Source organism: Sarcophilus harrisii, chromosome 4, assembly GCF_902635505.1.
Source record: "Sarcophilus harrisii chromosome 4, mSarHar1.11, whole genome shotgun sequence".
Classification (NCBI taxonomy): Eukaryota; Metazoa; Chordata; class Mammalia; order Dasyuromorphia; family Dasyuridae; genus Sarcophilus; species Sarcophilus harrisii.
In genome coordinates, this window is record NC_045429.1 from 225,334,483 (window position 1) to 225,357,747 (window position 23,265).

The following is a 23,265-nucleotide window of genomic DNA, read 5'->3' on the forward strand; positions in this document are numbered from 1 at the left end:
AAGAAAATCATAGACCAATTTCCCACATAAATTTTAATGCAAAAATGTTAAATAAAATGCTAAGAAAAAAGATTACAGAAATATATCACAAAGATTTCACACTAGTAACTAGCTAGATTTGTGCCAAGAATACAGAGCTCATTCAATATTAGGAAAACTATAAGCAAAAATGACCATATTAAGAACAAAGAATGTTTTTTTCGACAAATATCTAAAAATCTTTTGACAAATATAATATCATTCCTTTTGACAAATACAATATCATTCCTGTTTAAACATACCTACACACACACACACACACACACACACACACACACACATGAAAACAGAGAAATAAATGGAACTTTCTTTAAAATAATAAATAGAAACTATCCAAAGATAAGAACAAGTATTATAATATCTATAAGGAGGATAAACTAGAAGCCTTTCTAATAAAATCTAGGGCAAAATAAGAATATTCTTTATTACTATAAATACTAACTTATACCTTACTATTAAATATTAGATTAGAAACACTAAAAATAGTAATAAAATAATTAATTGGAGTAATAAGTATAGTCAATATGGAAAGAAAACTGTAAGTTTTATAGATGTTATCATGTTTTACTTAGAAAACTAGGAATTCAAGTGAAAAAAAAATGGACCTTAATAATCGACAAATTCAGAAAAATTACAGGATATAAAATATATCCATAAGAAACATAAGCATTTTTGTATGCATAACAAAACCCAGCAGGAAGAAATAAAAAGAGAAATTCTATTTAAAACAACTAAAGACAATTAAAAAAATGCCTAGAAATATACCTGCCAAGACTCATATGGATATTATAAGAACATAATTACAAAACTTCTAAAGAACAAGTATTAACAATACCACAAAAATTATTTTCAAAAATTGAGAAAGCATCCTGCAAAATTTATTTTATGAGACTTTTATTAGTCCTAATACTTAACGCAGGGAAGGATAAAGCATATAGAAGGGAAACTGATATCATTTATAACTATTGATTGAAAAATTCTAACTAAAATCCTATCAAAGAGACAATAATTCATTCAAAATAGTATAACCAAGTTGCATTTATACTAGAGATGTGTGGAAAGCTCAACATTAAGAAGATAATAAGCATAACTAATCCTATTAAAAAGAAAAGCAGAGAAAGATTCAACTCTGGTGGGTTCATGGTGCTGATTGTGGTGGTAATGGTAGAGTAGATCTATCCAGAAATGACTATTATATAAATATGACATAAAATAAAAGGGCCAGCCTATGGAAAATGTGTAAGTTGCCACTTTTGACCAACCACTTGTGACTGCATTAGGGTACATGGGGAAAAAAATGAACTTCTCAGCTACTTCTAGAAATATAGTAAACCAGCACCTAACCCTTTTAGTATAACCTAACAAAAACTGAGAACACTGAATAACCTTCCCTATAGCCTATTGTAGTGACAGGCAGAAAGGAAGAAAACTGACAAAAGTCATCAGTTAAATTCCTCATGAGGGGATGGAATGAGGGATACTCTTTCCTTCAACCCTTTGGCTGTTCCCTTGTGAAAAGTGGATTCAGCTAAACTTTAGCATGGGTCCTTGATTATCTTTCCTATTTTGTGTTTCCTTGGTTGAGCAAGTCTTTCTGTAAATCATTCTGAAAGTCCAGATTTGGAAGCTCAAGAAGTAAAGAAGGTTCTGGATCCAATATGTGAAGGTGATTTGTGGCAGGGAGAACTGCTTATAAGAAGAACATCAATTTAAAAAAAAAAAAAAAAGATCATTCTCTTGGTCCAATTGCCAGAAGACATAAAATTTAGTCCTTAGGGAGAGGGAGTGTGTATAGTTTCTAGTTCCTTGAGTCTCAAAGTAATTATTATTATTATTATTATTATTACTAGGCAACAAATGGTGCAGTAGATAGACCTGAGTTCAAATGATGCCTCAGATATTTATTAAAATATAATTGTAATTATATAATTTATAATATAAATAAATACATCTCAGTTTTAGTTTCAATATTTCCAAAATGGTTATAATAACTGCACCTAACAAAGTATTTTTTTGGGAACCAATGAGTTAACACATATAAAGTTCTTTGCAAACTTTTCAATTCTAGTTATTATTAAACATTTTTAAAGGAAAGAAAAAGAATTTATTCAAAGCAACTTCTTCACCTACTCTAACTGTATTCTTCCCTTTCTAGAGTAATGGAACTGTCAGCTAGAGATGACTGCTGTTCTGTACCCAGAACTGGCTTATTTAGAATTCTCTCTCAGTGACTGCTTGTCAGTCAGGAGAAGAAACGAACATATGGCATCTGAGTGTGGAAGGTATCTGACTGCTCCGGGGAAGGGGAGTTATGAAAGTACATCCCCTTTAAATCAGAATAAGATTCCTTGGGTGGAAGAGGCAGGTGACTCTGGTTACTTCTGTGGACAGCAATCACAAAGACTACTTTTGGTCTGGTTAAGACCAGATGTACTCTACAGCCTTAGTTTAAATACATTTAACTTTAGTTCTTGAAACTTTGCATTCCCTGCCCCCTGCCCCCACTATCTTTTACATTTTGCTTTAAAAATAAAAAAATTTCCTTAAAAAAAAAATTCCATTTGTAGTGATAATCATCCATCATTTGTCTCTTCATTCAAATTTTTCAGATTTTTTTATCTATGCATTTTCTTCCTTTTTCTTTGCTTTTTTTTCTCATAAACTTTTTTTTTTTTTTTAATTTGGAAATCAAGCAAATATTTTTCTGTTACTTAACAGGAACATCCTAAGATAAAAACCTCCTCTTGAGGCACAAGACTTGCTTGGTTATTTACATATGCAGTCTCCTTCTGTGCTTGCCCAGCAGGGGTCTTCACTCTTTTTAACACTCACAATGTTGCAACAGAATAAATTATAGTATTGCTGAAAGAACACTTAAAATGGTAATCTATTGATTCAGCAAAGAATTTAATGAAAATAAAAAGGTAGCTATTAAAAAATATTCATTTATTCCCTTAATTTGCCATTGGCATATTACAAACATAGCTTTCACTGTTATTATTGAATATGTTGTATAAAATAAGACAGCTAATGCTAACAATTTTTAGATTATTTCTTTTGGATCCTGTGTCTGTACAACTATATTGATAACAATATAATATAATTTTGGTTTATGTTGAAACAATTCATATAATGAAAACTCCGTAGCAAACCCAGTTCATGACATAATCTGGGTCCTTTGATCTAAGGAAAAGGACACATTTCCGAGTGACAGCAACAACAAAAAGTACCAAATTGATCTCCTTTTAGTGCTTTTCTTCTTGGATAATTTCTTTAGGCAAGACTTTGGAAAAGTGAAAATAAATGTTTGTATAGTGTCATCTAGTGGCAAAAACTTTTAAAAACTGGGCTTACAGAGAAAATATTCATGATTCATGTAAATGTTATTGAGGTCCAACTTTGAAAGCCAATAATTAACTCTTACTCTGTTTTGACTCCTGCAGTTTTTATCTGAGCCCAGAATTGCTTTTGATGTCAGCAAGACTTTTATACTTGAATCAGCTCTGTGGGGAGCTAAGAAAGATGAAAAATTAATTCCTTCAATGTAGGGGGATTACTGACTTGGCATTATATTTTAATTTTCTTTAGATTTTCCTCTTCTTCTCCTCACACCTGTTTCTTTAAAATAAAATAATATGGAAAAAAAATCCTCAATTCCTAGCTCTGTTGACAAATAAGATATATTAATACTCAAAATGAACTGGATTGTGTTTTATTGTTGTTGTTCAGTAATTTCAGTCATGTTCAACTTTTTGTGACTTCATTCGGAGTTTTCATGGCAGAGATACCTACTGAAGTGGCATGCCATTTCCTTTTTCAACTCATTTTTTCAAATGAGGAAACTGAGGCAAACAGGGTTAAGTGACTTTCCCAAGGTCATACAATTCATGTCTGAGCCCGGGCTTGAACTCAGTTCTTCCTGATTCCAGGTTAAATACTCTATTCATTGTGCCACACATCTGCACAGTTACTAGTGTAACTATAATCATGTTTTAAACCAAATTTCTTATAAATTGGTATGTTGAATTATAAAGGAATGATTTAAAATTAGCTAGAGCTATCTACTTGAACTATGAAAGCAGGGATCTGGCTAACAGCCAGAGTTTTAATAGGTGGCCCATAATCAACAAGACCAGAAAAAGTAATTAAAGAAATCATAAAACATTGATTTGTTTTAATTATAAGATTTCTCAAGAGATGGTTTTTAGCCTGAGCCCTGATTACCAGCTGTTTTCTCTTTCCAATAGCCTTCATGGCTTCTTTGTAGGATTCTTGTACTATAAGTTCTGAGAAGCAATAACTGAATTCATACAGTAATTCTGCTTACTAACTTGCAGGTGAGCCTGGTCCTTAAATTCTCATTTTAGCACCTCATTCTACTCTAGTTCCCTATAATGTTATGATTATTATTTTGAAATAATATTTCAATACGTATATTCTCTTGGTGGTGGTGTTTGGCTTCGTCATCAATATTATAATCTTCAAAGAATAAAAAATGATCATCATCCAGAGAGCAGCTGAGAGGCCCATGGTAGATAAAGAACCAAAAAAAAAAAGTTCTTAAGAGAACTAGAATGAAGGGTATAACAAAGCCATATGACTGAAAATTAAAAACAGGTAGTGAGTTTTTAAAATTGAGAAATAGCCGTTAGTATCTTCTCAATGTAAAAAGAAAAGTAAGTCTCCAAGCACTTAGTGGACCCTCCTGTGTCAGACTTCTATGAGAAAACTTGTGGAAAAGGGAGGAAAGGAGGAATTGTGATCATCATCAGTTGGAGGGAATACCCACACTTGATGCAGTCACAGATTTATTTGAGTATTTAAAGGTAAAAGATATAGAAATCCTAATTTCAATTACATTCTTTCAAGTATTAATTTTCTATTAGAGGTCTGCCTCTCAAATTCTGAAGTTTAGGCCACTTTCATTGACCTCTAAATTTATATTCAGTATTTATTGCCAGTTGAATGTTGGGCCTCTTAAAGTATTCTGATACTTTCAAGGGGCAAAGAGCTCAAAATCTCTAAGTCCCAGATCACATTTCAAACTGTTGTGCCAAAGTTCCCTTTTGATGTCCTGACCCAGTTTCCCCATTGCCCTATTTATTCTACCTCAGGTTATAACCTTTGCCTCTTAATGTTTGATGAGATAAAGGTCTACCTCAGTTGCTCTGCCCCAAAATCCCAGGCTATAAGCATTCCCTCTTAAATAGTTGATGAGATAAGGGTTTTATATCTTTAGGTTACAGACATTCCTTCTTAAGGTTTGACAGGATAAAGGTTTATCCATTTTAGTTGTCATTAGAATATCAGTAACCTCCCTCCATTGTGTCATCCTGGTGGCCTCCCCCCCATTAGGTTACCCCCATCTGGGTACCTCCCCCATTATGTCATTGTTCTTGTTATCCTGTAAAAAGCTTGTCCTCTGATACTTAATTGCTGGTCTCTTTGAGATGATAGTCTTGTCCAACCCTGGGACCAAACATGGATCCATTGGTCCCAGTATCTCTCTTCATTTAATAAACTATTGAATTGATCTCTAATTGCTCAGTTTCTCTGGCATTACAAAACAAGTTTATCAGTCTGCATATACTAAATGATTCCTAAGTGCTGGGTACTATGCTATGAGTTGAGGAAAAAAGGAAAAACTCAGAAACAGTCCTTGCTCTCAAATAGCTTACATTTTAATGGGAATATATATTGTATACAAAATCTTCTCATTCCCTTTTTTTGGCATAAGGATCTCTAAGGATTTAACCCATCCCATTCCAAAGATAGAGCCCTTTTGTAGCAAATGATACATGACATTTTGGCCACAAATGATACTTTTAAAATACCTTTTAATTTTTCTTGGAATCTTTACCCTATCTCAGCTCACTGTTATAATTTTTCCATTTTTATATAATCATCGTAGTATTATTCTCCCCTTCCCCTCATTTTCAGTTTAAAACCCTCTTGATCCAGTCTGTGAGTCTCCAGGCAAATGTCTTTTTCTTGACTTTCATTAGATAGATTCCATCTTGACCAGGCTCCAGAATCTGTATTTCTGTATCCTAATCCCTAGTTTGAAAATTCAAATCCTGTTATCTGATACCATCTTATTAAATAGTTGTTCACTGCTTACAACTTCCTTTTTCTTCTAAAATTTTCAACTGGCAGTGACAAAAATAGTATCTATTCCCCTAAAGTCTTTATTTTCCTGACTGAGAATTCATAATCCTTAGAAATAATTTCTGTGTTTCTCCTTATTTATCCTCAGAAAAATCAGCAAAAGTGATTGTTTCAAGCTTGACTGAAGATGGAAAAAGCTCATGGCTTCTGAAGGCTAAATAAGTTGGAGAGGAAAACAGGTCAGTGGTGGGATGAAACCTCTTATGAAATTGTGATCCTCATGGATCCCAATATCCAATAAAACTTTGTTGGGACCATTTTTAAAATTGTTTACTTCCTATTAAAAAAGGTCAGCATGAATTTTTTCATGCTGTTGGATGTTATCCTTTGACCACTGAAGAATGAGACATAACTGTTTAAATGATCAATTATAATAGATTCAAAATGTCAGTTCTTAAATTCAGCGAATGATCCATTTTAGTGTGCTGAAGGGGAATTTTAGGATTTATGAATCCTTCTTGTTTTAAAAATAATCTCATCAAATCCTCTCACTTTATTAAATGCAATAATTTAATAATTAGTAAAGTATTGATTTTAGTATTCAGCTGGTAACTTTGTAGCAGTATTGATTAAAGTTGCTCTAATTAAATCCCAGTTTAATAACCAGTGTTCTTTGTAAGTAACAGTCTTCCTCAGCATGAATTTTAATTGAAGAACCCAGGCAACAACAGAGCTCTATGTTTTACTTGCAGCTGTCTCCAGTGAGGTTGAGCCTACAACAGAGCCAGAACTTGTTTGAGTAGGCTATTGCACTCATGTAATTATTTAATTTAAAATAATTTCCTGTAGATAATATTTACCAGTTTAATTATTTAGTAATTGCACAATCAGAAGATGACACAGAACAATGGCGTGATGAGTATCTGATTTGGTAAACTAACACAAGACACATAATCTTAAACTAATCACATATACTACATGGCTAAAATAATAAACAAATTGAATACTAGCTTTCCTTTCATGTTTAGGAGGCCAAGGCCTGTGGCTTTCCCAGGCATGCAGAAGGAGAAACCCTTTTTCATGCACTTGGTTTACTCTCTTTTCCTCCTGTCTCTCCTTACTTCTGTAACTATTAATCCAATCTATGTGGCTGCCATCAAGAAAGACTCTTTTATCTGGTGCTTTAAAAGTTATGTTTAACAAATCCCCAGTGGTGAATCCAAAAAAAAAAAAAAAGGTGGGAGAGAAAGAAAGAAACATGGCTGTCCCCTTTTACTTTGCTATATTTCTAGTATTACCATAACTCACATGTGAAATTTAAAATAATCAACCTACAGAGCATTTGAGTTGGAATACTTAGAAAATGTCTAACTCAACCCCTTCTTTTAAAAAAACTATGGTCTGAAGAGGTAGATTAATGTGTCCAAAATGCCAAGCTAGAGAAGACATTGCAAAATAAGTTTCCAGAACAGCTTTCTGCCAGAGCATTACGTTGAGAAGAAAGCCAGAGACAGAAATGAGAATGTGATAAAGGAGAGAAAAAGACAGATAATGACAGAGAAAGACAGAGACGAAGAGAGACAGAGGAAGAGAGAGACACAAAGAGAGAGAGAGAGAGGGAGAGAAGGAAAGAGAGACAGATAGAGAGATGGAGTTAGAGAAAGAAACAGCAGAGAGACAGAGAGAAGAGAGAGAGAAGGAGGGGGAGAGAAGTTCAGCAGAAGACAAGGAGAGAGAGACATACAGAGAGCGAGATACAGACAGATGACAGAGAGAGACAGACAAAGACAGAGAGACAGAGGGAGAGAGGACAGAGGAACAAAGGGACAGAGGGAGAGAGCAATAGAGGGAGGGAGAGAGAGAGAGAGAGAGAGAGAGAGAGAGAGAGAGAGAGAGAAAAGAGAAGAGAAGAGAGAGAGAAAAGAAAAGAGAAGAAAGGAGAGAAGAGAGAGAAAAGAAAAGAGAAGAGAGAGAAAAGAAAAGAGAAGAGGAGGGAGAGAGAAGAGGACAAGAGAGGAGAGCAGAGGAGAGAGAGAGAAAAAGAGAAAGAGAAGAAAAAGGAAGAAGAAGAAAGAAGAAGAAGAGAAGGAAGGAGAAGAAAAAGGAGAAGGAGGAGGAGGAGGAGGAGGAGCAAGAGGAGGAGGAGAAGGAGAAGGAGAAGAAGAAGGAGGAGGAGGAAGAGATGGACAGAGGAAGAGAGACAGAGAGACAGAGGAAGAGAGAGGGACAAAGGGACAGAGGGACAGAGGAAGAGAGCCAGGAAGAGAAGGAAAGATAATTTGAAAGGATGCCTCTTGGATTAAGGTAATCCAAAGAGATTTTAAATCTCTCCCAAGAAATGTAACCCACTCCCAAATCCCCTTACACATATGGAAAACTGGCTTTTTAAAATAAATCAGATTAGATAAAAGGAATTCAAAATCATTACAATAGCCCTTTGTTCCTGTTTAAGGATGGGATCTGGTGGGGGTAAAGATGCTACCTATTACACTTTATAAAGGACTGTGAGGTCTGAATATTATCAGTCAGATATTGGGAATTCTTAATTTTAAAATTTCTAATTTTATATATTACCCGTGGAAAAGTGAGCCTTCTTTCTTCTGAAGGATCCCCTAAACATGAAGAGCTGTTATTTATTAGTAAGTTGTTAAAGAGATGTCACTTAGTGGAACTAGTACTATTAATTTCCTTATATTTATCCATGGTTTTTAGTGACTTTCTGGGTTGCATAAATGGGGAAAAAAAATTTCTCAGAGTTCTCTTATAGACTTTCCCCTCCCCACTTAGGACCCTTTCTGTCTTGCAGGGTGATACTTGCAAACATGTTGTGGGGCTTCTCTTCTAGCAGATTATGGATAAAATAGAGATTTCTTCCCAGGAATTGAATTCAAATATGTTTTCACGTAAGTATAATTTCTGCACTTGAAATTCTGTTTCTTTTATATAACTTTAATTCTGTTGTCTAATTATTCTTCTTTAAAATATTTTAATTATGTTCAGAAGAAATTTATTCATTATTTATGTATTTTCTTAGGCAGCTAGGTGGTGTCATGGTTAGGGTTCTGGATTTGGAGTCAGGAAGACATTCTCCTGAATTCAAAAATGGCCTCAGACATTTAATTGCTATGTAACCCTGGTCAAGTCACTTAACTCTGTTTACCTCAGTTTCCTTACCTGTAAAATGAACTAGAGAAGAAAAAGATTAAACCACTACAATATCTTTGCCAAGAAAATCCCAAATAGGATTATAAAGAGTTGAACATGACTGACCAATAAACAACAATTACTTTTAACATTCTTTTAAAATTTTGAGTTCAATTCTTTTCCTTCTTCTCCACCTCCCCCATTGAGAAAGCAAGAAATATATCAATTTTATATATGAAATAATGCAAAACACATTTCCATATTAGCCATATTTTTTTTTTAAATTAAGATAGTGAAGGAAATTATACTTAAAATTGAATTCAGAGTTTATCAGTTCATTCTTTGGAAATAGCATTTTTTCATCATGAGTTCATTTGTATTTTCTTGTATCATTGCATTTATCAGAGCAGCCAAGTCTTTTATAGTTGATCATCATTATAAAACTGTTATCACTGTGCATAATGATCTCCATTTTTTCTCACTTCACTCTGATTCAGTTCATGTGAATCTTGCCATGTTTTTTTCTGTCATTTTTTGGAGCACAATAGTACTCCATCACAATCATACGTTATAACACATTCAGTCACTTACCAATTGATGAGCATCCCCTTGATTTCAGATTCTTTGCGACCACAAAAAGAGCTGATATAAATATTTTTGTGCACATAGGTCCTTTTCCTTTTCCTTTGATCTCTATGGGATACAGACCTAGTAATAGTATTGTTGGGTCAAATGGTATACAGTTTTATAGCCCTTTGAGGATAATTCCAAACTGTTCTCCAGAATGGTTGGATCAGTTCAAACTGATCATCAGTAGTTTCATCAGTAAGTTATTAGTATATTTATTCTCTCTACCCCTCCAATAGCAGAAATTTGTAATAGGTGTGACATGGTTCAGAGTTGTTTTAATTTGTATCTCTCTAATCAATAGTGATTTAGGCATTTTTTCACATATATGACTATAGGTTGCTTTAATTGCTTCTCCTGAAAATGACCTGTTTATATCTTTTGACCATTTGCCAATTAAAGAATGACTCATTTTTTAAAAACATGACTCAGTTCCATACTCCCTATACTTAAGAAATGAAGACTTTATCAGAGAAACTTGTAAATTTTTAAAAATATTCCTTCATTACTATACTTTTTATAATATGCTTTCTCTGATTATAGAATAGATTTTTCCTTTATCAAAGATAATAATTGCTGTCCTTGCCTTTTTTTTACTTCAGCTGAAGCATATTAAATTCCACTTCAGCTCTTTATTTTAACTCTATGTGTTTCTTCTGTTTAAAGTGTGTCTCTTATAAATAACATATTAAATTTTGTTTTCTAATCCATTCTGCTATCTGCTTCCTTTTTTTTTTTTTTTTTTGGTTAGCTCATACCATTAACATTCAGTTATGATTACTATATATTTGCCTCCATTCAAATTTTTTCTATTTCCTTCTTGCTTTTTTTTTAATCCTGTCCTTCTGTAATGCCGAAGAAACTGAGCAGGACAGAGGTTAGAGACCAATTCAGTAGTTTATTAAATGGAGAGATACTGGGACCAGATGGATCTTGGTCCCAGGGCTGGACGAGACTGTCATCTCAAAGAATCCAGCCCTGACTACTGGGACAGCAAGCTTTTTTATAGAATAACAAGAACAGTGACATAATGGGGGATGTACCTAGGTGGGGATAACCTAATGGTGGGGGAGGCCCCTAGGATGACACAATGGAGAGAGGTTACTGATATTCTAATGACATCTAAAATGGATAAACCTTTATCCTGTTAAGCATTAAGAAGGAATGTCTATAACCTAAAGATATAAAACCTTTATCTCATCAACCATTTAAGAGGGAATGATTGTAGCCTGGGATTTTGGGGCAGAGCAACTGAGGTAGACCTTTATCTCATCAAACATTAAGAGGCAAAGGTTATAACCTGAGGCAGAATAACTAAATAGGACAATTGGAGAAACTGGGTCCTGACATTAAAAAGGGAACTTTGGCACAACACTTTAAAAGCCTGTTTTGCCTCTAACTACTGCCTCTCTTAATTTGCCTAATTATTCTTAGAGTATATATTCTTAGTCATTGAATAAGTCTTAGTGGTACAGGCATGGATTCCATTCAGTTTTACAATTTATTGCCATTTTAAAATTCACTCACTAGTTATTTGATGATTTTGAATTTCAAAGTCTTATACTCATTTGGCTAAAGACAAGATGTGGCATCAGTGCCTACATGATAAGATTCAACATTATCTAGAAAAGCATCCCCCCAATGTCTTTTTGTGACTGAAATGAATCCCTATAATTTCTGCCATCAAAGTTATTATTTCATTAAGGAATTTACTGTGTCTATATGTCACATGCCTAACAATAGTATTGGTTGGATTGATTTATCAGGATGCCTATCACCTAATGGGTCTTTAGAAAATAAGCTCCAAAGTGGGTATTGATTATGGATAATAGGTAGAGAAAAGGTTTGGGAAGACCAGAAATACTTGACAATTTCTATGATAAGTGCTACATGGTGGGGAAGGGCAATGAGCCATAAAGCTTTAGGGTCTTTATCAACTCAGAGATAGAAAAGATTCAGCATTTAAGAGCAAGAGGAAAAAAAAGCCTTTTAAGATCATATAGGGAATATTTTGTTGTTATCTTCCAGATAAAAGTGCAATCAGGGGTCTCACACTATGAACATTTATAAGTTAGAAATATTTCCATGAAAAACATAAACATAAAATATTTTAAATGTTTTTGGAAAGGTAGCCCTTACTGTTGAGTGGTGGGCCTTAAAATTATTTTGAAATCATAACAGTTAATATTTATTTAGGATAATATGATAAAAACTTCTTTGAATGACTGGATGTATTAACAATAGCATGAAATCACTTCAAGTACTATAGTTAAAACTAGAAACAATTGCATAGAGATGTTAAAGCATCTGGTATCCATGGGGGAAAATACTTGACACCAATTATTCATACACTAAATAGACCTAGAATTTCACAATTAAATTATCCACAGTTTTGATTCAATTAGGTTTTGATCCAATGCCTCTATATTAATGACAAATTAAAGGGGGGAAAAGTTGAACAGTGGAAAAGTCTTACCTAACTTTAAGATTGCGCTGAAAGGAAGCTGTGAGTCATATGGGACTTGCATTAGCAAATAAAACTACAATGCATGTCTACTCCCCGTGGATTTTAATTTTCAGCAGCCATAAACAGCAAGTAATGAGAATTTGGGTAAATGGTTGACTATAAAGTTAAAGGCAAGGCTGGCCTTGCCTTAGGAGAAATGTTGTGAATGAATTGTTTCTATGACCTGAGGAACCCCATAAGGTACCAGAAACTCACCATTAAAAAGCCTAATTTGGCCTCCAGCTATCAGCGAAGAATTTTTCCCTATCTGAACCATTTAGCTATGCACACATTGTATCTGTGAACAGAATGCAAGCTGTCTCATAATCATGTCATTGATTACTAGAGGGGAAAGGATAAATTGTTATGTAGACTTTGTCATCCTTATCTTTAGCTTCCTTTTCTATGCTTTTCTGCCCACTTTCACTGCATCTTTCCCTTGAGACTCAGTTCTCTCATGTGGTCCTTTTTTTCCTCCTTTCAGAGGACAACTGACTTTTCTGTTTGTTTGTATATATATATATATATATTTTTTTTTTGCATATTTTCTCTTCCATTAGATTGTAAGCTTCTTGAGGGCAGGGATTATCTTTTGTCTCTCTCTTTTTTTTAAAATAAAATATAAAAATTTTAAAAATAAAAAATAAATAAGTAATACAAATTAAGCAGTTTAAATTTGCTTTTTCCCCTAGGGAAAGTTTCCTTAGCATATCAGTAATTAATGCAGAAAATGTATTAAAATACTAATATTATTATATTATATCATATTAATGAAATGAGCACTGGACTAGATACTGAGACACCTCTATTCTTATTTTATCTCTTTTTGTAACTCTAGAATTTAGCACAGTGCCTGGCACATAGGCCATAGTTGCTTAAAAAGCGTTCATTGATTGATTGACGAATCTACTCTGTATCAGTCACTAGACTTGAGTTCTGGAAAAGATGCAAAAGTGAGAAAATCTTTGATATCGAGGAGCTTAGTTATATTTTGGGAACATAATATATTCACAGATAATAAGATATAAGCATAGTATATGCATATATACATACAAATATAGATAGATAAAATTTCTTTTTTGGAAAGCAAACTTGTGATTTCATTGGTATAAGGAGCTCATGGTAGTGACCATTTTTTCTTATCAAGATAGATAGGTACCTTCTCTATAATTAAAATTGTATAAGATCTGGAGTGAAACAAGGTTGCCCACTATCACCGTTACTATTTAATATTGTATTAGAAACGCTAGCTTTGGCAATAAGAGCTGAGAAAGAGATTAAAGGAATAAGAATAGGCAATGAGGAAACCAAATTATCACTCTTTGCCGATGACATGATGGTATACTTAGAGAACCCCAGAGATTCTACTAAAAAGTTATTAGAAATAATCCACAACTTTAGCAAAGTTGCTGGTTATAAAATAAACCCACATAAGTCATCAGCATTCTTATATATCACTAACAAAATCCAACAGTCAGAGTTACAAAGAGAAATTCCATTTAAAGTAACTACTGATAATATAAATATTTAGGAATCTATCTGCCAAGGGAAAATCAGAAACTTTATGAGCAAAATTACAGACCACTTTTCACACAAATTAAGTCTGATCTAACCAATTGGAAAAATATTAAATGCTCTTGGATAGAGCGAGCAAATATAATAAAGATGATAATATTACCTAAACTAATCTATTTATTTAGCGCTATACCAATCAGACTTCCCAAAAAACTAAATAACAACAAAATTCATATGGAAAAACAAAAGGTCAAGAATTTCAAGGGAATTAATGAAAAAAAAAAATCAAATGAAGGTGGCTTAGCTGTACCAGTTCTAAAATTATATTATAGAGCAGCAGTTACCAAAACCATTTGGTATTGGCTAAGGAATAGATTAGTTGATCAGTGAAATAGGTTAGGTTCAAGGGATAAAACAGTCAACAACTATAGCAACCTAGTCTTTGACAAACCCAAAGACCCCAGCTTTTGGGATAAGAACTTACTGTTTGATAAAAATTGCTGGGAAAATTGGAAACTAATATGGCAGAAACTAGGCATTGATCCATACTTAACACCGTACACCAAGATAAGGTCAAAATGGGTTCATGACCTAGGCATAAAGAATGAAATCATTAATAAATTAGAGGAACACAGGATAGTTTACCTCTCAGACCTGTGGAAGGGGAAGGACTTTATGACCAAAGAAGAACTAGAGATCATTACTGATCACAAAATAGAAAATTTCGATTATACCAAACTGAAAAGTTTTTGTACAAACAAAACTAATAATTAAAATTGTAGCACTGAGCACTGAGAGATTGAGCAACTTATTTAGGGTCATACAGGTAATATATTTTAATGGCAGGACTTCAACGCAGGTCTTCTTAACTCTGAATAAAGCCTATTTCTAAACTACCATGCTGCCTCTCGTGGGCCATATCTAGGATATATAGGAAATAAATAGACAGTGATGTGGGAGGTAGGCAGGAAAGCAAATAACAACTGGGGGATCAGAAAAGGTCTCTTGAGGCATGTGGCACTTCAGCTAATCTCTGAGTCAAGCCAGGAGTTCAAAGGGAAGCAACTAGTGCAAAGCTGGGTCTGAAGTCAAGAAGACTTGAATTCAAATGCAGTTTCAGACACTTACTAGCTGTTTGATCCTGAGCAAGTCATTTAACTCTATTTGCCTTAATTCACTCCATTATCTTTTCCAAGAAAACTCTAGGGACAATGCTATGGTTCATAGGGTTATGAAGAATCAGACAAAACTGAATAACTTAACATCCACAAGAAAGGATTCTAAAAGGCAGAGGTGAGCAGGTGTTTTTTCCTTCAATACCAAGCTTTTTGAAAGAATAATGTACACTATTTCTAACTCCTTACTCCTAAAGCCTAAAATATGAATTGCTATTAAAATTAGTTTATAAGGTCTTTGATGGCAGAGATGCTATCATGTTTCTTTGTAGTCCTCTCAGATCTTATTAAAGTGTTAATAGGAGGAGAGCATATGTCATTTTTTCTTTTTCTTTTCTTTTTTCTTTTTGGTTATATATTGCTGCAATAGCAGCAACCACAAGTGAAGTATATATGTCTGCATCACATTTTCTTTGGGGACTATATCTCTCAGAAAACTGTGTGCAACTCAAAAGGCCTTAGTATGTCTAGCTAGAATTAAGAGTAAGAATCTTATGTCAGGGGGAAAAAAAACCACAGTTTGGAGGAGTCTGAGATGGCTGGTGAGCAGGATAAAATGACAATCAGAATCTGGTCCTGATGTTCTGTTTGTATGAATGCCGTGCCAAAGTACAGTTCTCTCTCAGAGATTTATGGTTTTAATGTTTGACCAATTCCCATGCTGTAGGTAAAGGTAAGGCCATTTATGCCCTTAATCTGCAGTACCATGCTGAAAAATTCAATAAACCCAAAAATGCTTCTGTGGAAACCTATTGTGAGTGACGTGGTTTGTGCTACTCCTGGAATCAAAAGGATAAGCCAAGTGTGAATCCAACCCAATCCAATAAACATTTTTAAGAAACTAAAGTGTACCAATCACCATGTGAACCACAGTGGATACATAAATAAAATAAAAATACCTTTATATTTAAGGACCTTACAATACAAAGGGGAAGTCAACCTACAAAAAGAGGCAAAAAAGAGGAGCAGAGAGGGATGGAACAGCAATGGGGAGGGTGCATAAGTTATTATTTATAATAATAATAGTAATAATAATAAAACAATATATAATAAATTGTGTACATATTCTCAAAGCAGCCCAGCTTTTCTTTGCTTCCTTGTTAATTTTCTTTTATTTTCTATTGTGTACTCTTTACCTTATTTCCCCCCCCCTCCCCTCCCCACTGCCCCTAGCTTAAAGAAGTCTACAATTAAGCATGGATACATGTGTATACATATATATATATATATATCTTTATATATATATATATATATATACATAAATATGTATGTAAGACTGTACTATGCTTATTTTTCTGAAGGTGGATAGCATTTTCTTTCAAAAGTCCAAGTCTTTCCATATTTTTCTAAATCAACCTGTTCATCATTTCCTATACCATAGCATTATTTCTTTCTAGATTCAAACAATATTTTCTTTCATAGGATCTTTGAAGTTAATTTGGATATTTAAAATAGAAAGACTTGGTTGCTCAAAGGTGTTCTGAAAACAATACTGCTGTTAATGTATACAATGTTCTCTTGGTTCTGCTCATTTAGTTCTTCATTATTGTGTAGAGGCCCCTCCGTGCTTTTCTAAAACCATTGAGCTCATCATTTCTTATAGTAGAGCAATATTCTATCATGAACATATACCACATTTTTTTCAGCTAACTGCTGATAGATGGGCATCTCTGAAATTTCCAGTTCTTTGCTACCACAAAGAGAACTGCTATACATATTTAGAATATGAAGGTTCTTTTCCATTTTTCCTAATCATTTTAGGAAATTGACCTAACAGTGGTATTGCTGAATTTTTCCAACATATATATATATATATATGTGTGTATATATATATATGCACATATATGTATGTCTACATATACACATACACATACACACAGATATATATATATATATATATACACACACACACCAAATAATGAATTCTTATCCCCCAAAACGTCTTTAGACTTATCAAACACTGAGTAATTATATTTGTTTGGGGTTGTAGATTGTGTGTCTTCCCTGTTCCACTGATCTATCTTTCACCTATCTTTCTATTTCTTAGTACCAGACAGTTTTGATAATCACTGCCTTATAATGGTACTATTAAACCTTTACATTCCCCCCCACACCCATTAGTTCCTTTAATATTCTTAACATTTTGTTCTACTAAATGAATTTTGTTATTATTTTTTCTAGCTCTATAAAATAATTTTTGGATCTATACTATTATAATAATATATATGCACACATACACACATAATAATCTCCAAAGTGGTCTCCCTATCTCAACTCCTTCTACAATCCATCTTCTAAATGATCAATGCCATTTTCTTGCCCAAGAAGCTTCAGTGGTTCCCTATTGCTTCTAGGATAAAAATACAAACATTCCTAGCCCTTCATATTTTTATTCCAGTTTACCTTTCTCCCCTTAATGCCCTCTGCATTCTAGCCAAATTGGTCTATGTGCTGTTCATTGTACAGGACATTCTATCTCCCATCCTTGTGCTTTTATATCTCCATGCTTGAAATGTACCCTGTCTTTATCTTTGCTTTTTTAAAGCTCATTTCCAATGCTATGTCTTACGTAAGGCTTTTCTGATACCCACAGAAGTTTTATTGTTAACATCCTAAATTTACCTTTGTAGGGACCCATCAAAATTCCAGGGAAAAAAACCCAATTACATAACTTAAGACTTAGAATACCCATGAAGGATGTTGAACTCACATGGAAGAAGTTTGATCTCATCTCAAATTAAATCAAGGTTAAATTTTTTTTGTGTTATTTAAAACTTAGTGTCCAGCATCTGAATTTCTCAAAATTTCCTTGCGTATATTCCTACCAAGGTCAAGGAACAAGCAAGATTGTTTTTCAAAGTTTCATGCAGTTTTTGCTGGGCATGGTGGTGCATGCCCAATTCATGTTACTGGAGAGCATGAAGCCTACAGTTCTTTTTTACCTTGGGAATTCTGAGAGTCAGTGGACCAAGTTGATTGAGTGTCTGCACTAAGACTGACACTGGTTTGGTGAACCTCTGGGAATAGAAGGACCCACCAAGCTGAAGATGGAGCAAACAGCCTATGTCAGAAATGGAGTGGATCAAAGCTGCTGTGTTCCTAAAGAATTCTGATCAATGTAATAATCAATCATGATTCTAAAAAACTGATAATGAAGAATGATATCCACCTCCTGAATGAGAAGTAATGGGCTAATCATGCAGAATGAGACATTTTTGGACATGATCAATGTGAGAACTATTTTTATTTGGCCATGAATATTTTTTTACTTGAATTTTTTACTTTTTTATGGAAAGGGGATATAAAGCTTGTTCACTGAAAAAAAGTTAAAATGAAAGTAAAAATATATGGTTACATAAATAAATATGTACACATACATATATTTACAACAATAAAGTCTTCTACTAAGGAGATAGCAATGATATTGGGAGTTTGAGAACAAAGACAAGATTTAGAAGGGCCACTTTGGGAAGTATAATGAAAAGACCAAGATTAAAAAAAAAAAAAAATGAAACAAATAAAAAAAAATGATCATGAAATTCTTAAGTTTCAGTTGAGTTTAGATAACATGAATGTATAGTGCACCCAGTCAACATTGTCTTAGAATTTCCAAACAGCAGTTCTTAGTGATTTAGGTAGGGATCAGAATAGGATGTCTGTTATCCAAGTTAAAGATGAAAAGACTACATGGTGAGAGAGAAGGGGAAAGTATTCAAAATTAGGTATGAGTGCTTTATTGAGCTATTTAACTATTAGGTCAATATTATGAATGCAAGAAAATCAAGGCAACAAAAGATGCTATAGAATCAGAGAACAAGGAGTGATTGACGGCTTGCCATTGTGGTGATGACAAAGAATACATTTAGGAAGTGAAAAACAATGGAAGAAGTCAAAGAATTGTAAACAGTAATCAGAATGGAGATTTGAGATGTGGAATAGTTTTATTGGTGAATCCGAAGATATGACAATCTCTATCTGGGTGGTTGTTAGAGTGGAAGCTTTACAAACTATTTAATTTAATTGACAAACTCTTCTTACAAAGATGATTGCTATTTATAATATTTGGTTCAAAAGGCTAATTATATGAGATTCTCTTTTCAGTGATGGAGACTGGTTATCGAATGTCCTGAACCTGCATAAGAGACAACAGAATTGATAAGAACAGAATAGAAAACAGATCCAGGTCTTTGGTCTTTCAGCTTCAAGAGAGTAGATGCACATTTGAACCTGTCTTTGGATCACTAATGAGGAGAAAAACTAGGAAAGAAGCTGAAATATAGAGGAATAAGCAGTCTCTATCATGACCCTAATCCCAATTTGCTTCACTAGAGACTTAAAAGAGCGAGACCATCTCTGAGATTCTTTTGGTTGAGCTGAGTTATCTTGGTCCCAAAGGAAGACTTGATTCACTCTATGTATTATCTCATATATGGTCTCATATATTTATATACTTTTTCTGATTTGTTTCACTAATAACTTGAATAAATAGGTTTATTTGCTATGTATGTGTTCATTGTAGAACTGGTATTTGGTGAGAAGAAAATAAATTCTTGAATATATAGCTTAGGCTCTTCTTTGCCCATTAAGAACTAGTGATCAGAAGTATAGACTGAACTTAAAAATTACTTCCTCTAGACTAACAATATTTAAGGGAACAGATACAATTCTAGTCCAGGGTCCCCTCTCTCTGAGGAAAGCAGAGTAGCTAACTTCTGGCCTCAACTTCTTTCTTCTCCTCTTAGCAGTAATCAAAGCATCTGTTAGAGAAGGGTAGAAGGAAGAGATGCTAGAAAAATATATTCTTGCCTCCCTATAAGCTTTATCTAGACAGACTCATGTAGACATTCTTAATCTATATAAGCCAAACAACAACTCCACACACTATACTCTACATATTCCTTTCCAAATTTCAATCTGTGAATATTTAGTTTAATCCATACAACAAATATAATGAAAATACTGTATTAAAGACAAATCTTGCTTTGATACAGTCTTTTTACAACTTAATTATAGCCATTTCATTTTATGTTTTGTATTTATTCAAATTGTTTTTGAAACAGACTATTAATACATTTTCTTCTACTGATATGTCCTTGAAAGCTGCATACATCTTTTAAAATGTGTATTATTTTAACAACTCCATAAAAAGTATGTATTTGTACCAGAATAAAAATCACAACTAATTCTCAATTTCCACATTCCACCCCAGAAACTGCTTTGTGAATTTGGTTTATTTCTTTGCCCTATTATGGAACAGTACATTCCGGTTAGACATTGTTTTCTGCATCTAAGATTTCATCTTGTGTTCTCCTGTATTTCTCATATCAACTTTCTCCAGATCTCTCCTTGACTGCTGAAATCCATCTCCTCTTTCGAAAGATGGACCACTTAGTCAAATTTTCCTCATTAGGTCCTTCCTGTCCTGTGCCTCATTCTTGAATTTTCTCTTTGTCCTCTCCTATATACTTAATCTCCGAATAGCTTAGAGTCCAGTAACAGATTATATGATTTTTATCTGATAACCAGTCTAAATAAGTTCAAGAGCTCATCACCAAGTTGGTTAGAAGGTGATTTTTTTTTTTTTTTAACTAAAGTAACTCTTAAATATCATCAGTTAAGTTATACAGGAGTTTAAATCTTATCAACACTAATGAAATAATAGATTTTGATGAATTAAAAGTATGTACTTGTTTTTACTTGCATTATGTTTATGTAGATATAGGTCTCAACATCTATTAGATCCTAATCTCCTTGAGAGAAGGATTTAATATCCTTTTCCATCTCTGAATCTCTATAGTCCATCATAGTGTGCTTCATATAGTATTTAAATATATTTTGTGGAATTAAATTAAACAATATGAATTTATATTGGGCTAGACAGTGAATTATATTTTCTCTTATAGATTTGTTGATTTGAAAATTAATTCTCAAAAATGAGTTGAGGATTGGGGATTGGAAGCTCTCTGTTGAAAGATACTGGGATAACCTAACTGCTGTCTTTCTGGGGTATATATTCAACCTGTGATACTATTGAGGAATAAGGTGTTTGGAGCCATCTCTAGTTCACTTGTTCCATCAGTGATTGCCTCTGTCTTTTAAAGGGTGTCTTCTCTTACACCTAAAAATATGTTTAGGTCTTCTTTCTTATCCTTAAACATACACTCATACACATATTTCTCTGACATTTTGATCTTTTCATAGAATTATGGATTTAGATCTTAGAATCCACCCATGAGTAAATGTTTCAAAAATATGTATTCTCTACCAGTTTACTCTTTAATTCATTGCAATATTGTCTCCATTCCTGTCACTCTTCTAGAATCATTCTGTCAAAAGTCAGCAATATCTTCCAAATACTAGAATTCAATGTTTTTTTTTTTTCCTTTTTCTCTTTAACCTCTATGATTCATTTGCCATTTTTAACCTTGAAAAAATTTTCTTGGTTTCCATGACAAGACATAGCCTTTCTTATGTTCTCCTACCTACCTTTCTCATCGTTTTCCTTCTCTTTTGCTGGCTCTTCTTTTTCCTCCCACTCACTACCAAAATGTTGGTATTAAGCTAGATTATATTTTTTTATCTTAGATTCTCTATTTTTTTTTTTTTGGCTTGAAAGTGCATTTTCTATTCCCCTTCCCTCTTTTTTATGTACCTATTTATTTAAAACTTAAATTCAAAACAAGAAAGAAAAGTAGAAAAAGGAAGATAGAAAAACAAAACAAAACAAAAAACAAACAAAAAACATTGTGGTGTGCCCAGCAGAACATTAGGAAGGATTCAAAATATATAACAATAAAATTTCCATTTCAAGAAAGCATATGTACTTATAGACTTTGTATTTATGACTGTACATCTTTTCTTTGCTTCCTTGTAAGTTTTCTTTTGTTCTCTACTATGTATTTTTTCTTTTTTTTTTTTTCTCCCCTTTCTTCCCTCCTTAACTGCCCCAAGCAGGCTATAGTTAAGCATGGATATATTTATGCATGCATATAAAAATATACACATACACACATGTACACACATATATATACATACATATATGCATACACACACATAAATACATACACATGCATCTAAAATAATAGTAATATAGCTGACATATAAATTTCTCTCTTGATTGAATCTTTTTTAAGTTTGACTTTGTCTAAGATCAATGTTTACTACCTCTACTTTTTTTCTCTAATAAATTCTATTCCTGATCATTATTATTATGTTTATGTATATCTTTTATTTCCTATCCCTGTTAACTCTACTTCATTTTTTACCTGTTAACTTGCCTTGCTATTACTTAACCTCCTTACAACTTCATTTAGATCTCAGAGACCACCCATGGCTAAATGTTTAAAAAATGTATATTCTCTACCTGTTTACTCTTCAATTCACTGCAATATTGTCTCCACTCCTATCACTCTACTAGAATTATTCTCTTAAAAGTCAACAATGTCTTCCAGATGAGTAAAATTATACCTTTTCTTCTCTGTAACCTCTATGTTTTATTTGGCTCCCCTGTTATGCATCCTTATTCTATTCAGGAGGTGAAAGTTCCTGTGGTTGAGGCTGTAGCTGTCTCTGAACCCAGCTAGCATGGAGCACCCTGCTTGGGGTTTCAGCAAAGCTTGCCTGGAAATGTTAATACTTCACACTGGTTAATCCTCAACCCTGGGGCCTTGGTTCTGTTCTTTTCTAGTTGTCTTAAGAGGACTCCTGTTCTGTCCCAAATCTTATGTTTTTCACAGGACCATGTTCACTCTGAGGCACAATTTTGTTTTGTTTGTGGGGAAATCTAGAGGGCTTGGAAATTTTTTTTACAATTCAACTCCAGTCTATCATTCTAGGCTGAACAAGCTCACCCTATAGTTACTTGCAATTCCCTGTATACAGAGGGCTGAAACTCTGAAAAAGGTGTGCTTGAATCAGATAAGAGAGCACTTAAGGCTAATTACCTATTTGATATGAGATAATGGCTCTATATACATATTTAGATGAGATGATAATGTGATGGCTCTCCTCACCATTGGTGCTTGCTGAATGTTTTGGTAGTGAGATAATTGTAGGCAAAGACTGGAAGGCTGGGGGAGAGAAGTTAGAGTCACTTGGTGGCAGGACAAGGAGGAGAGAGGCTGGAGACTCTGGACTCCAGAATCCAGGATA